At 28.3% G+C, this 17,426-nt stretch overlaps 1 protein-coding gene across 1 annotated transcript in view; it reads right to left on the bottom strand.

The window, feature by feature from the left end:
• The window catches only part of LOC142317515 (protein gooseberry-like), a 163,117-nt gene that overhangs the window by 27,827 nt on the left and 117,864 nt on the right, over nt 1–17,426 (bottom strand). The window lies entirely within an intron of this gene.

The raw sequence follows: 17,426 nt of genomic DNA, 5'->3' as shown, positions 1-17,426 counted from the left end.
TGATAGACACTTTTATTTTATCCTTTTTTAAGAAATTCGGTAGGCTTCATCATATTACAATAAATCTTTTCTGGGACCTCTGTCCGACCTGTTAAAAAGTTTATTAATTTTCTATTTATATAAAAAACATGTATTTTTTGTAAAGATACATTTTAAGAAATATTGTTAAAAAGTAATCAGGGAATATAAAATTGAGGTTTATCATATTTTGAACTAGGGTTCCCTGTACGTAAATTTACAGCTTTTGAAAATATAACGTAAAATAAACCCATTGTAGAAAATACACACACACACACACACACATATATATATATATATAATAGTGACACACAGATATATATAATCGTGAAAAATTAATCAAATCTTACAACAACCGCACCACCCTTAATCTACCCTTTCTTTCTAATAACTAATTTTGCATGTTTACCTGATATGTGCAACGGACCCGACAAAAATGCTTTAAGATATATTTTATTGATGTACTCATATCGAAATTCTCTTATAAGTTTATAATTTGACATATTTTTACATAGAAAGACGCTAATGTTAATAGAAATTTAATAAGTTAACATATGAAGTTGCACAATTTTTTTAATTTTCAATGACGTACTCCCTTCTCTTTGTGAGAAAATCTTCTTTTTTTATAAATCGAGTTAACGTTATTTTTATTTCAAGTTATTGAATATAAAAATAAAATAAAAATAAACGTGTCTCATGGAGTTTCCTTATAGGAAAGTTTATTTGTCAGATTTATGAAAGGCATAAACGTAGTAGTGCACAGTAGTAGTGGTTGCATAGTAAGAAGCGTGAAAAAGCATATTCAAACCCTGACAGTAAAACATCAAATATAAATAATATAAATGAATACAACGTACAAGATAGAAATTATATATCGAATTTTTTAATGTCTTCATATCATAGAATAGCTTGAAATAAATCAAATATCACAAGTTAGCTAACAAAAAAAAAAAAAAAAAAAAAAAGGTTTTTTATTTTGTAAAGAAAAGATGTATGATTTATCTACTTAATAATAAGTAAGAGCCTTGTTAACAGAGATGATACGGCTAATAGAACATTTTATAGCGTTTAACTTAAAGTAACAGTTGAATAAAATACAGAAAATAATAAGTAAAAAATTAGCATTACCGTTTAACAACTCTCGAATTTAATAAATAATGACGTTCTATAATCGCTATTACCCGATACTTCAATATTTTCACACATTATTATTATTTATGTAAGATTTATAGTAGCTTTTAAAAACAATAATAATCTTGTTAAACATATGATGGAGACTTACAGCTTATATGAAATACGAAGTCAGTTTCCTGTTAGAAAACGGCGAGCGCGGTTAACTGCCCTCAAAAGAGCGGTTACTTTATGAGTTTCTAAGATCAAAGGTCCTACTATTCGCTTCCGACAACCGCATAAAAAAACAATGTCAAATATTTCTTGCAACTTATATGATACGTTCCGTGAAATATGTTCTTTTTTATTTTTTTTATGAGACAACATTTTTCCTTTTGAAAGGTAAAATAAAAGAAGAATCAAATGAAAAGTAAACCGCAGTTTCACTTCCCATCGTTTATATCTATCGATCCTTTAATATCAAAATGTACTTACAACCTAAATTTGGAAAATGTATGAAAAAATACTTAACTGCATTTTAAATCGACAGTTTTCTAAGAACGGTAAAATGCGTCGCAGATTCAGAAGATTTTAAAAAAAATAGTTCATTTTATTTTCTTGACAAAATACAAGATCTGTTTTGATCGTTTACTTCATTTTTCAACATATTTTTATTTTATATAACAAGAAGTTCTTTATACTAGGTGTTTTTGCTTGAAGAAAAATAAGAAAAACTTTGAAAGGCAATCTTTGCCTTAAACGGTTATCTTTAACGGTGATCTTATAAAACTGAACGTTTAGATTTCCTTTGTATTTAAATTACTTTATCAGATATCTCTTTGATAATGAAAATTTTGTATCGTTTTTTCATCTTGTGAAATATTAAATGAATTTGAAAAAAAGGAAAGGTCGTTAGTATGAAAAATCACATTACTTTAATAAATGTAATTATTGAACCTACCTATAATTTCTTGTTTTTTCTTTTAAATAGATAAGAAGTCTATTCATTTCTAGTAAGACACACTCGTACAAAGATTTTCATCTTGTAGTTGAAATTTTTTGATATAAATTTCAGATTAATCAGTTGTTTATAATTTTCGTTTTTAGAATAATGCCAATCAGATGTGGTTTTGCTCAGTGTCATAATATTAACCTCAGTATTTAAATATAATTCATTCTTTTTGGTTGTATTCATCGCAATCGTATTTAAAATATCGTTTATATAAATAAAAACGTAATCTTGTACTTTATTTAAACAGCTTGTTTATTATATACTATTTTTTTCTGTATTAACTTTCGAATTTTAAAAAGATATCAGGTCAAGGCAAAAGGGAGAAATTAGGAAGTAAACTGCATAAAGTACGTTCGTATTTACTTAGTGCTTATGAAATTATATTCGTATTAAGTTTTATAAGATCACAATTATTTAGTTTTTATTGATTGTTTTGATAATTGCTGAAAATAATCTCTTGAGTAAGAGCTTTTTGATTTCTTATTTTTAACGTAAATTTATGTTAAAGGATTTCATAACTTAACGATGTATCGAATATTAATCATTTTTATGTTTATAATAATAATTTACAGAGATAAATATTTTCGATAAATATTTTTAATTATAATTATAATTACTAATAGTCTGTAGTTACCACTTTTAAAGAGATCTTTCCAATCGTGAATTTATGATATCAAAAACATTAAAAATTTTAATGTAAATAATACTAACAATATTCTCTCATTATTTTTTTGAGAAACAAGGTATTATGTTAAAAAATAAATTAATTTAAGCTCACGATATCGTAACATAATTTTTACGCATTAGTTTAAAGAAATGGAATAGTAAAAATAAATAATGGAGAACTGAAATAAACCTATATTATACATTGAGCTGAATTAATTGAATCATTTTTATTTCCTTGTACGAAGTAAAAGAAGTATTGTGATCGCGAAAAATTTCGGTTGTTAGATTTCAACTGAAGTATCCATTTTTTCCATCCCTGAACCCATTTTGACTAATTTTGGCGTGACGTCTGTACGTACGTATCTCGCATAACTCAAAAACGATTAGCCGTAGGATGCTGAAATTTTGGATTTAGGACTGTTGTAACATCTAGTTGTGCACCTCTCCTTTTGATTGCAATCGACTGAACCAAAAGTGGCCAAAAGAGCCCAAAATCCCAAACGATTTGTATTTTGGAAATTTCTTAGCTGCAGTAATTAGCTTTCATTTAGAGCTTTTCAATGATTCGACGATATATCATAAGTAGTACTTATTTTCATTGGTTCCAGAGTTATCGCTAAATAAAATGTTAATTAATGAAATATTTGGATCTTACAAGTGCAAAGCAGATAGGTTCGAATCAGACTTCATCTCCTTTTTATAAACTTTTCATTTTTTTTTTAATACATTGATCTATTAATAATTAACTTCTGACTGTAAAAAAGTTTTACGATAAATAATAATTAAAAAATAACAATAAAAAAAAAATAAATAAAAAAATATCAGAAGTTATTAATGAAATAAAATCTATGTACTTTCCATTTAAAAAAAAAAAATGTATATATGTAATTTAATAGGCATACAAGGAAATCATGTGGTGTCCACGTCGGATTTTTTCAAAAAAACATTGATGGTGTAAATTGAGATAAGATTGTACAAAGCACCTGAAATTTAGCATTTCGATAAGACACACGTTACTAGAAGTTTTGTCCGACTCATGCAAACTGAAATTAAAAACATTAATAGAAAAAACTGTGAAAAAAAATTAAAATAGATGATACTAATAAAATGGGAACGATTTTTGTATTCTATTTTTGTTATCTTAAATTCATATTTATTTAACTGGTATCCTCTTGAGTAATGGTTTAATTACCCACAAAAAAATTAAGAGAGAAACCATTAAAAGTTGAATTACTTGCGGTTATATTTATTCAGCAAAATAATATATAGGTCGTTGAATTTAATAACAACTTATTAAATAATATAAACATATTAAATTTTTATCGATAAAAATTTTTTAAATCTGTACTAATCGCTTTACATTTTCAATGACACGCTTGAAACTTAATAATTCGCTTCGTAACAAACGTAAAAATTCGAATGTGATATATCTTTGTTCTTCAATCTTATTTATATCAAACTATGAAGTTTAATTCCTTTAATGACATTCATCTTCAAGAAATTAAAGAAAGGTATTCTTTTTTATTACTTTTTAACTTACACATCCACGTAAACAACTCAGAGAATTTCCAGAGAATATGTTATTAAGTAGTTAATATTTTTTCATAGTCTTGACAAAGTTAGAATATTTTTGAGCGACGGTTTTTCCAGTTATCTGGAATTCTTCAAACAATATCTATTTCAGTCAGAGATGGTTATTTAAAAAATAAAAAACTTATGTGTTCATTTTTGATAGACTGAACAGGAAAATGTGTACAGTAACTAAAAGTACGGCTTATTACATCCGGAATAAAATGTTATTATAAAAGTTCTTTCAGAATAACTGCCGTATTAGGTTAAATGCTAGAGGGACTAGAGAGTATAAACTAAATTACTCTAATCACCACATAATAACATAGACTACATAGCAATGAAATATCGTCAATACAAACACACCGGATAATCATTTTCTTGCGAAAATTATTATACATTGTTTAAGATGACGCAAAATATTTAATTGTATTTTTATTTACCATATCAAATCATCCATGAAGCAATAATAACAATAATTTTTTGTTAATATTATAAACGTTTTCATATTTACTTACCAAAATAAACATTCTTTTTTTTTAAATGTTTAAATATAAGCATTTCTGATCGTATTAGCTATTGACAATCGATAACTGGAATACTGTTTATTGAAAAGAAGTTGATAGCGCATATTATTGCAAATTTTTTGGGGCATTTTTTACAGCCGAAAAAACTAGTTTGGATAAAAAGTAATAAAAACAAGGGTACCTTTTTTTTACTTTTCTTCAGTTTTTGGATACGAATTTTATTAATGAAACGAAACTTTATCGGTCGAAAGAAAAGTAACTAGAAGATTTTATATCACTCTCGATTACTTTTATTACGAAACAAGTACTAAGCTTAAAATTTATCGGCAAAGATAAAATATCGTGCCACTATTGTAATATACCACTGAACAGAAAAGAAAAGAAACAATTCACAATCATTTTTTTTTAATGCTATAACCGTAATGTTGTAAGTGATCTGACAAGAGTCAGAAATCACTGCGATAACTGCACAGATGTTATTAAAAATATAAGTATTCCTTAAATTATCATTAACTATAAATATTCTTTTATTTTTACGCTTCAAGCAAATCCTGTAAGTAAAAAAAGGAAGTCGTGTTAATTTAGTTAACTAATTATAATATTTGTATTTAGTAAATAAAAATGTAAAATATTGGAGATCGGAATTGTTCTACAATCATTCCAGACTTGAAGCCAATACAATTCGATAAAATATGAATCGAGTTTAATTTACAAACTTAGAGTAAAATTTAGGGTATGTAGATTGAAAAAATACTATCACACTTATAAAAGGTTATGCCACCTAACTTGAATACTGAAAAGCTAACAAAACATATTTTTAATTAATTATTATTCCGATTATTTTAATCTTATATGCTGAACAACTAAAATTTAATTGCTGAAAAAGATTGCATTTTTTTGGTGTAAAATTACCAAAGACTGGTTTTTTAAATTATCTAGCTGTATAATAATTTTTGACCGACTAACATTAACCTCAATCTTTATGAAAAAAGACGAAGGCAAGGGAAACTATTGTGTTAGCATTGAAAACGTGGACTCATACAAAATTCTTTTAAAACCTTGGTTTAATTGAAAGCAATAACTTAGAATTCACAAATACGCAAGGTAAAAAATGAAAACAGCTGTATGAGATCGACTTAAAAATATTTTTACAGGGCTAACTATTTTGTACTGAAATATTACAGCTAAATATGTTGCTGACATTAGATTTTATAATTCTGTTTTTTCAAAACTAACTTAATATATTTATTGATAATTACTTAAATTTGGTAAAAATTAATGTAATTAAAAAACAATAGATTCTTTCGAAAATGGGTGGACCAAGAATTAATTAAGTAAAATTCTTATCATTAAAATAATGTTGTACTGTAACCAGTAAAATTATTGTTCAAGTTGAGCAATATTTGTTACAGAAAACTTCTCTAAAGTTAAATAATGGTGTAGTTTATTTCCTTAGTTATTTTATCCCTAAACTATTTTTTTTAAAGTATTTTATTATAATATTTATTATTTTAAACGCTATTTGGGAAAAATTAAATTTATTTATAGTTATTTTTTCATTTGAATACAATCTTGGAACATTGAAAAAGTAATTTTTTTTTCTGAATTACTCGTACTGCTCTTACATAATTTTTTTTTTTTTTTGTAATGTATATCATCGTATAAAATATATATATATATATATATATATATATTATATTTATTCAATTTAATAATTGTTACATCTTGTAAGATAATAATTAAGATAATGAAAGTAATTTTATCAGCTGAACAGAATACAATTAAAAACCATAAATAATTAATTAGATATTATTAAAAATTGTATTTTTATTATTATTATTATTTTAATACAATTCATTTGTTAATGAAAGAGTAAACGTACCATTTAGCATCGCTTAAAAGAAATAAATGATTACAGACGTTATTATAATAATGAAATCTTTAACGATACAAAATCCAATCAGATTTCTCAGTTAAACTCATTATTGTTATCTATATAACAGAAATAAATTTTCAATAATATTTTTATCTTGATTATAATTTACAACGGGTTTTATGATTTTATGTTCGCTGTAATGTAATTAAAAATGATACTTATGATTTGAGTCACAATACTATTGGAAGACCAACGGTAATCGAGTAGAGCGGTATTCTTACTTGTGAAAATAGAACTTGATTTAAAAACATATAGGTTATTAAAAATTTTACTTTCATAAATTAACTGTTGCATTTACGGACCCGACGCTGATTATCCAGCTGTAAGTTGGGAGCTTACATCCGTTCCCTCTACGAACAGTGATCGAATATATTTATTGAAATTCTATTCCTTGAACTTGAAAATTTTAAAAGGTACATACAAATTAAAATTTCAAATTTTCAAGTTAATAGTCGATCCGAAATTTTCAAGTTGAATAGTCTTAATTAATCGATACGAAAGATTTACTATTAAAGAGGAAAGAATTTGGAGAAACGGTCACAAGTATCGTTGGAGATATCGAAACAAAATACAAAAATGTAACTGATAATGTAAAATTCAAAGTAATTAACTTCAACAAATATATACATAAGTAAACAGTACAAATAGATTTTATTGGAGCAAGATCAGTTAGGATTAAAAACGAGTAAAAGAAGTAACCAAGCTTAAACGATAATTATTAAAATCACAGTTTTATAAGAAAACTAGCATTAAGATGAAAAATCGAATTACAAATACACAATAGAATAAGGTTTGGAGGGTTAAATGTTAAAAAAAAATAATTTGTTAAAAAATCAGCTCGGTAACTATGTATATAAAAAAAATTATCTAGGTATGAACTACAGTTGGGTTAGCCCAACTGTATATTTAACTGGTAGATATATTTAACTGGTACTAGAAACGTAAAATAAATATTTAAAATTAAAAACGGAAACTCCGTACTCGTGCACACGTTTTAGAACTCATTCTTTACGTACAAAAATCTACGCTTAAGTCAATAAACCTAGAAAAGAAGAAAAGTATCACTAACAAATTTTATTAAAACGACAAGTTTTTTCACGACTGTGGTTAATGTTTCCTGAAAGTAAATTGAGGCTCGATTGAGTTTGCTTTTGTAACTGTATTTAGGGGTATATGTTTTTTTTTCAAGCTACTTCAATAATTTTTCTAAAAGGAAATATTAAATTACAGTATTATAGCTAGAGATTTAATCAGTGTAATTTAATTAAAATTTTCTGTAATTTATCATTACAATAGATTAAACTCTTAATTAATAAAGATCGCCTAGTTTTTATAAGCGAAAATACGGATAAAAAAAATTATTTATTAACTTAAAAAAGCTCAATTATTGTCTTTTGAGTTCAAGTAAATATCTTCTCTAATTCTTTTAGCTTTAATTAATTTTGCGAATTTAGTACATCCTGATCCCATAATCTTTACTACTGACAGGGTGCTTGTGGTCTTTTCGAGAACGCTTGCAATTAATGCAAGTCGGATCCTCTGACGTCTTAAGACACTCGTCACGCTTATGCCCCTCCTTTTCACAATGAGCACATATTACAGAATTTAGCTCTGTGACCATAGCTGCAGCACTTAAAACACGCTGGACATCTAAATATTCCTTAACTTGACTCCAAGAGAAGTCTATAAAATCCCGCCCTCCTTAGTGAAGCTGTTAAATAATTATTACTTACCTCGAAGATACCGTGGTAGCGCTCTGCCTCGCGCCTACCCGACTTAAACAATAACTGACATTCAGACTTGAAAGAAGCCTCGTCCATCTGAGTATTCTGCTCCCCAATGAGAGTCATCAACTCATCCTCAACAGTCATCGATCTATATCATAAACAATGATTTTTAGGCGCCTCTTGTTCTTTGGGTTGTCTTTCATATCGAACTTATCGACCTTAAGAGAGTCAGAAATAACCTTAATGGTTTCCTTGTCAGCAATAACGACTAACCCCTTTTTTGTTTCCTTAATATTACCAGCCTTCAAGCTACCTCTTTTGTTTATGGACCACCTGAAATTCGTCTTTCATTTTCTTGCTGGATTTAATGGTTGCCCCTTCCATTAAATTTACGAAGACCACTTACGGTTGTTTTCGAGACAGACTTGCTTCGGGCTTTTCTTTTAAAATATCCGCGTATCGCTTACGCTGAGGAACTGTAACCGACTGTTGAGCCGGGACCGAAACAGGAACAGCCTCTCTCACCACAACCTCCCGAGTCTCAGTCGGCTTAGCAGCTAAGACTATGAGCGGTTCATACCTCTCTGCCAGGACAGTAATGATTGGATTAAGCTCCTTTAATTTAGGAATGATTTTTCCTCGAGCAGTTCTAGAGTTCTCTATAATCTTTAACAACTCATCAAAGCGTTTATTAAATACTGAACTTCCGACACCCCCAGCCATTCTCTCAAAATCTTGGATGTAAACACTCTTGTCAGCCTATACAGACGTTCCTGACGCCCCAGCCTGCAGCTCCTCCTTCCCAGAATAAGAGAACAAATCGTCGAACCGCACCTCAGCAACGACCTCACTGGGTTTAAACCGCCTGGGCCTACTCTGTCGTCTGCCTTCCGTAACATAAAACACAAAAACAAAAACTCCAAAACGCTAATAAAAATAAACACCAGAAATACAAACATTAAACAAAATGATGTCTGTTTACTAACAAGATCCGACCAATGGCAGACCTCTATACAAATAAAGAAACAAAATGTTGGCAAATTAACATCTATTACAAAAATAAATGAAATCTAAATAAACTAGAATAATTAAATTAATTATGTTGTAAACAATAAACAAGGACTAGGGAAGATAGTCATAATAAATTACTAACTCAGGAGGGCGGTCTAAATAAACAAACTACCCCCTAAAAATACGTCCTAAATAGCCTATTAGAAACCCAAGAAACAAAATTTATAGATAATTAATAAAATGGAAATATACCCGGGAAAAAAGAACGAAAAACAAACAACAAACACATTAACACCAATAAACTAGGTATTATTTCTTTTTCATGGGTAAAATTGTTAGAAAAAGGCATAGAGTATATTTATCTTATGTAACCGTTTTTTGTTAGGTAATACTTTATCAATTTTTGGTAAAAAATTATAATGAAATAATGTAATTAATATTTTTACGACCACTCCCCCATTTTTCTAAGTTTAGGTAAAATAAAATTTTCTTTGGTTTTCCGTCACCATTAAAAAAAAAGAATATATATATATTTATAGTAGTAAAAGTGTAATTAGGAAAAGTAGTTAGTATTGATTCTGTACAGTAGACTTTTAGATAATCTTGTGTTGAAAGGAAGGCGACAACGATCTCTGCGATATCAATTGACGATCTTCCTTTAGAAAATATTGTCAATGAAATAAGATCAAACAGATATGTGCTATTACCGATCTAATTAAGGTAATTTTATGCATAACAAAATTTCTTTCTAAGCAGATTTTGATATTCGTTGGTCACTTAGAAAGAATCAAACATTTCAAGCAACGGGTGGTTTAAGCTTTAGATGGGGTTAATAGAAAGACATATGTCTTATTAAACGACGTATATTTACTGTATACGATACTGGTATCATATAGGCTTATCAGAAATGAAAATAAGAATGGTATAAATTAATACAGAATTTTGTACCGTTTCGTATTAACGGTATTTATATTACAATAAGTAAACAAAAAAAGTATGTTTTATCTATTAGTGAATTTTGAAATTTATTGTGTATATAGGCTAAAGAACGAGATAGTGACAAAAAACGAACATTTTTTTTAATAATAAAAATGGTTTTCTTTACAAAAATTTAATCTAAGATTCAATAAAATGCCTAACAAATAGATCCAGTGCATTTGGGCTACGTCTGATTTATTTATAAGTTCAACCAGAAATTGAAGTCCCTTTAGTAAAGAGATATTAAATCGCAGATTAACAATTTTCAAGAACGTTAAACATGAATGATAGCGTGTATGTAAAGATTTTTTTTTTTAATCATATTGTGCCGCTAAATTTACTCACACAATTTACAGACATCTTGGATAATGATGTAAATTCTTTACTAAGAGTAATATAATAAGGATATGCTATTCTAGATATTCGAATAGAATACAATTCCCTATTGTATTCTATTGGAATTCTTGAGGAAATTAAAAATAGAGTATTTATAATCTCATCACAGCGGATCTAGTAAAAGTAAAATGTCTGCTATCGTTAACAGAACTGTATTGAGAGGGTAGTATGTAACACGAGTGAGAGAAATATTACTTCATTATGTTGTGGAGGGGATACAAGAACGATAATACATCTTTTAACATTTTTACAGGCTACACAATTACTTCATATTTCTTTGTGTTCGTAACGCCACAATTGCCTTTAGGATTTAACAAGTCTATTATACAATCCGATGAAAACACGCAGTCATATAATTTTAAAACGGCCAACTGTATTTCAGTCAGCAAAATGTAATTTTTTCCGTGTAAAGTGTTCGTAAGTTGAAATTTTTATAACGATTTTGTTTTTTCGCACTATTTTTTCATAATTACGAACTAAAATCTATGATACTGTATACAATCGGCGGCCTGTAGGCTGATGTATCTGTGTGCATAATTTAAACATTCATGATCATTATTCTGATGTATTATATATTTTACGGAAAATTTTATTAATCCGATGATTATACATAATTACCGGTGAATTTGGTTAATCGTCACCATTGTTAGAGAATAACATGTATAATCTGTATATTTAACGTTAATTAGACGAGGTTAGCGAGCGAAGCGAGCGTGGAATACGTTTGATTAGGTTATGTTGATATACGTTCGATTCGTCAGTGCACGGAATCATCAGAATTTAACCAAACATAACCTACGCCCGCTTCGCTCACTAACTTCGACTAATTAACAGTAACGCTTTGATTATATAAGTAATCAATTCTGCCGGCCTCCGTGGCGCTAGTGGTAGCGTTTCAGCCTTTCACCCGGAAGTCCTGAGTTCGAATCTCAGTCAGCATTTTCACACTAAAACGTGTGAAAATCACACGATGTGCATTTCACATCAAAAATTGTCATTCATCTCATCCTCTGAAGCAATACCTAACAGTGATCCCGGAGGTTAAAAAAAAAATAAAATTCAGTAATTACTGCTTATAGACGAGTTATTTTAATATGTTAATATGGAGAATATCTAAAATGACGGTATATTTAATAAATTGCTATACGTTTATTAAATTATCCAACATTCCAGGCGATTAATAAAATTCACCGGTAATTACGCGTAATCACCGAATTATTTACCGTAACTTATACATAGATGTACAAAAATAAACCGAAATTTTATTATTGTTATTTATTTTTAACTGAGTACTGAAAAGAGGTTTTTAGTTGTAATACAGTACTGAATTATTACGCATTGTTTCACGATAGAAAGGGGAACTTATCGCTTTGTAATATCTGTCTTTATAATGGATGTAACATATTAAAAAAAACACCAAACGACTGGTAGCACTAAAAACAATTCCTTTCTCTGAAAATAATGATGTTCATTATGTAACCAGTGCCTACAACGAAAAAAATTCTTAAGTTCCATTCCTTAAGAGGACAGACTATAAACCATAAAATATAACATTCATACTGATAAATATTGTGTAACTCGCAACTTTACATGAAGATTACATGCAAATTAATTGAAAATTACAATAATAAATTTCAATGAGAATAAGAAATTTTAACGCATTTTTGTAAATCTAAACATAAGAAAATATAAAAAGAAATCTGTCGAAAAATTTTAACATTATTTTGTAAGTATAAACATTATCCATAATTGCCTAAATAATAAAATAAAAATAATGAAATTATCGTACATTATCTATTTAAATTAAATTACTTCACCTACTTTTGTTAATATTAAGATTGTACTAATAATTTTGTATTATAATACAAAAGTTTTGGGGTTTTTGTATAATAATTTTTTTATATTGTGGGCGTACACCAGCGTTACGCATATCTGTGTTTGACAACCGCTGATGTACATCTTTCCAAGATTTCTTCCAAAAGAAAGAACAAGATTTTATATAAAATCGGAATGGTAAGTTATAACAGCAATGATTAAGCGTTAATTTATTATGTTAATATGTAGTAAAGATTAAAAGGTTAATCCTTCTTAGAGTGTCGAAATTCTCAAACAGATGTGCTTTAATGAAACAATGGTAATTTTAAAAACGACTGAGAAAACGAATAACTCCATGAATCCTGCAAGATCTTTTTTTTTAGAAGAGAGAAGAGATATTAAAATATTTGGAGAATTTCGAGGTGGGTTACAAGAAATTAATTCAAAGAATGAAAGGACGTAAGTATAATGTAGACCAGTAGAATGGTAAAATACCAACCGCCAGAATCAATTCAAATGAAACAATTCATCAAATATTCACGGTTGTCGTTTCTTAACGGAAACACACATAAATAAACATTAATGTAAAACTACTAGTCAAACTTTAGATTGTAACATAGGTTTCTTTATGAATGATTTTCTGAGGTAGACATTCTTTTGACGATAAACGTACGGTGAGAACTCAATACTAGGAATAAGTTGCGAAGGTGAAAAGTGTACTGCTCTTTATTTATATAAATTTTTTATGTTTTTTAATATTTACATATATATATATATATATATATATATATATATATATCAGATTAGATTAAAAATATATTATATATGTATTATTTATGAGTAATTATATAACGTTAATTTATATTTCATGTAAGAGATAGGCCACAATATTTCGATGTCTCCGCAGTATTAGAATATCTATCGTAATTTTACTTTTTTCACGTTTTATGAAGCTGTCATGACTTTTCATTTTATGTACTCTGACTTCAACATTTTTTTCTGAAATTTGGGCATTCTAGCCAGACTAATTTTGGATGAAGTGATTGGTTTAAAAAGAAGAAGAAAGTTATCAGAATAATTTTTCATAATAATTTTTTGTTTCTTTAACAGTAATTTTCAGTACTATAATTCTACTAAGGGTAGGATTAAATAAATTTATCGATTTTGTCGGAAAGTCATTTTTTACATGCACAATCTCACCGTCTTATGAAAAAATAAGATTATTCCATATTTTTACCTCCTTGTACGAAGTAAAGAAAGTATTGTGATCGCGAAAAATTTCGGTTTTCAGATTTCAACTCAAGTATCCATTTTGACCATCCATGAATCCATTTTGGAATTTTGGATTTAAGACTGTTGTAACATCTAGTTGTGCACCTCTCCTTTTGATTGCAATCGACTGAACCAAAAAAGTGTCAAAAAGTCCAAAATCTAAAAAAATTGTATTTTGGACTGTTTCTTAACCGCAGTAAAAGCCCTCATTGAGAGCTTTTCAACGATATATCATAAGTGGTACTTATTTTCATTGGTTACAGAGTTATGCCAAATAAAAGTTTAATTAATGAAATATTTGGATCTTAGGGGAAAGCACATCGGTTCGAATCAGACTTCATCTCCTTCTTTTTTTTTTGTATTTAAATATATTTATTTATTAATAATTATTAATCTCTCATTGTAAAAAAAAAATTACGATAAATAATAACAATAAAAAAAATATGAAAAATATCAGAAGTTATTACTGAACTAAAAATTGTATGTACTTTTCATTTAAAATAAATGTGTATTTGTAAATTAATAGGCGTACAATGATGTACGTTCGTGATGTGGTGTCCACATCAGATTTTTTTTTGCTGACATTTAATTGTTTTGTACATCTTTACGCTTTGTAATACAATATGCTGATATTTCTAGGCAATAGTCAACTTCCAACATTAGACTTGGAAAAGTAGCTCTAAATACGTCTTAGCAGACGACAGACTCGGAAAATTCATGTATGGACAGAACGGAAGCAATTGATTCTTATCAGCAGCTCTATTTGATTTACGGAACTCATCGAACATATCGCTTACAACATATGTTTTATATGCAAAACCGTTAACAAACCGATTAGAGCATAAGAGTTCAAGCGTGAGATACTCTAAGCAATTCGAAATTTTAAACGATACAATCTAATCAACTTTATAAAATTATAAAGCATCCACGGAACAACTTCTGCTCAATTATTCACTGATAGTTAAAAAACCGTTTAGTAAAGAAATGAGCAGATTTTATACAACTTAAAAAACCATCCGAATTACGAAGCACGAAATTTCTTAAACAATTAGATGTCTTAAAGACTGAAACACTGACTTCGACAAATTTGCTTCAAAGGAAAGAAAGGATATACCTATGAAACTTTCAAATTATATAAAAAATGTAGAAGAGCTGCAGAAAAGAACGCCTTTCAATAAGACGACGCTTTATAGCAAGATATATATTTAGTAATAACATTTATTTATTAATTACAAAATAGTAGCATATTGTTTTTAAATATTAATGTGATTAAAAAAAAAAATTGTAAAATTGCACGATAGTTGTCATTGTAGGCATAAAAGTCATTACTACCTTGTTCTCAAACAATTTATATATGTGTAACAATATATACGGTTTCAATTTGTTCTGACAACAGTCAGATACATACAATTAAGTAATCATGGATTCCCCTCTCTCTCTGTATATATATATTGGAAAAAAAGAAAAGAAAATTAAAATCTAGCTTTCTACTGTTCATCCCCTGCGCTGTAACTTTGTGCTATACTCTTTGCCATAACAGTCGGCGATGGTATTAATTTGAAATTACACAATGGAGTAAAACTATATTCACATTTGTAAATGAAGAAGTCACTGAGGACGAATTCAAACGAATGACTTCTTCAAACTTCTTTAAAGAAGTCAAACAAATAAAAACGTTTACGGTAACTTACTTAACAATTTAATTTGATGTGCTACAGAAAGTTTTTATTTCAAATTAATCTGAACCTTTTTGTTGATTTAAAAAAAAAAAATATGGATATTTAGAATACTATGGTTACACGGCTAAATATTTTTAGCGTATGAAAAATGTCATGCCTAACCGGGATTCGAACCCGGGATCTGCAGATGAAAACCCAAAACATTGCCAAGGGACCATGATTTTACTGCACACTCGAGATGCCGGTTATCTTTTTTTATCTTCGAAGATAAAAAAAGTCTGATGTCGACAACACATGACTTCCTTGTACGCCCATTAAATTACATTTACACATTTTTTTAAAATGAAAAGCACATAAAATTTCATTAAAAACTTCTGAAATTTTTTTCATTTTCTTTTTGTTGTTACTGAAATATTCATCATAATTTTTTTTTGCAATGAGAGGTTAAAAATTATTAATAAATCAATATACGTAAATTAAAAAAAATTAATAAAAAAAAGAAAATGAAGTCGGATTCGAACCGATGTGGCTTCCCCTAAGATCCAAATATTTCATTAATTAAAATTTTATTTGGCTATAACTCTGGAACCAATGAAAATAAGTGCCACTTATTATACATCGTTGAAAAGCTCTCAACGAGGGCTTATTACTGCAGTTAAGAAACAGTCCAAAATACAAACCTTTTTAAATTTTGGGCTTTTGGACACTTTTGTTCAGTCGATTACGATCAAAAGGGGAGGTACACAACTAGATGTTATAGATGTTACAACAGTCCTGAATCCAAAATTTCAACATCCTGCTAATCGTTTTTGAGTTATGCGGGATACATACGTGTGTACAGACGTCACGCCGAAACTAGTCAAAATGGATACAGGGATGGTAAAAATAGATATTTCCGTTGAAATCTGGAAACCGAAATTTTTCGCGATCACAATACTTCCTTTACTTCGTTTAAGGTAGTAATAACTGTACACGCTTACAGTTCCATTCATTAATGTAAATTTTCGGGGAATTCCAGCAAGATTACTTTTATTTTTTAAACGATTTTAAACATTTTATTTAAAGTAATACCGTGAGGCAATAATTACGTTTATGTGTTCGAAATGAAAAAGAAGTCGTTTTGATTTTATATTTACAATACACGACAACATTACACGGAGTTATTTTATTTTATCTAAAAAATCATATACCAGCCAAAGAATTCAAGATATTTGAAAAAAAAGAAAATTTTACACATAATTTCTAGGTTTTCTAAAATAATGCTCGGCTTAATTCTGGTTAGAAGATGGAGAGTTATTATTAGAACACTAGAATTTGCAATAACATCGTAGCCCCTTCTCGTTCCTTTCTTTTCTTTCAACAGTATTGGAGCGAGTTACTTTCTTTATTACTAAAATTTTATTTAACTTTCTTTGGCTCGCTATCAGTGGTGCTACTACCAATTTGTCATAGTGACATTAAATGCGGTCATAAAAAGTTTTAGTAACTATGTAAAAGTAACCCTATTTTAACAACGTGGTTGAAAATAGTACAAAATATTAGATATTATTGAAGTAGGAATTTTAGGTCTTTGCAAAAATAAAACGAAATTTATATTTTGAGTAACGTTACGTATCAGGAATAATTAATTAAGTTACACAAAATGTAATTATAATGGTTTTTAATTGTACATCTACTGTAGAAAAAATTATTTTAACACTCTCGTTGAAA

The sequence above is a fragment of the Lycorma delicatula genome, chromosome 1 (assembly GCF_047948215.1).
Source record: "Lycorma delicatula isolate Av1 chromosome 1, ASM4794821v1, whole genome shotgun sequence".
Taxonomy (NCBI): domain Eukaryota; kingdom Metazoa; phylum Arthropoda; class Insecta; order Hemiptera; family Fulgoridae; genus Lycorma; species Lycorma delicatula.
Note: the sequence above shows the minus strand (reverse complement) of the source record. Positions and strands in the feature narration are given on the sequence as shown.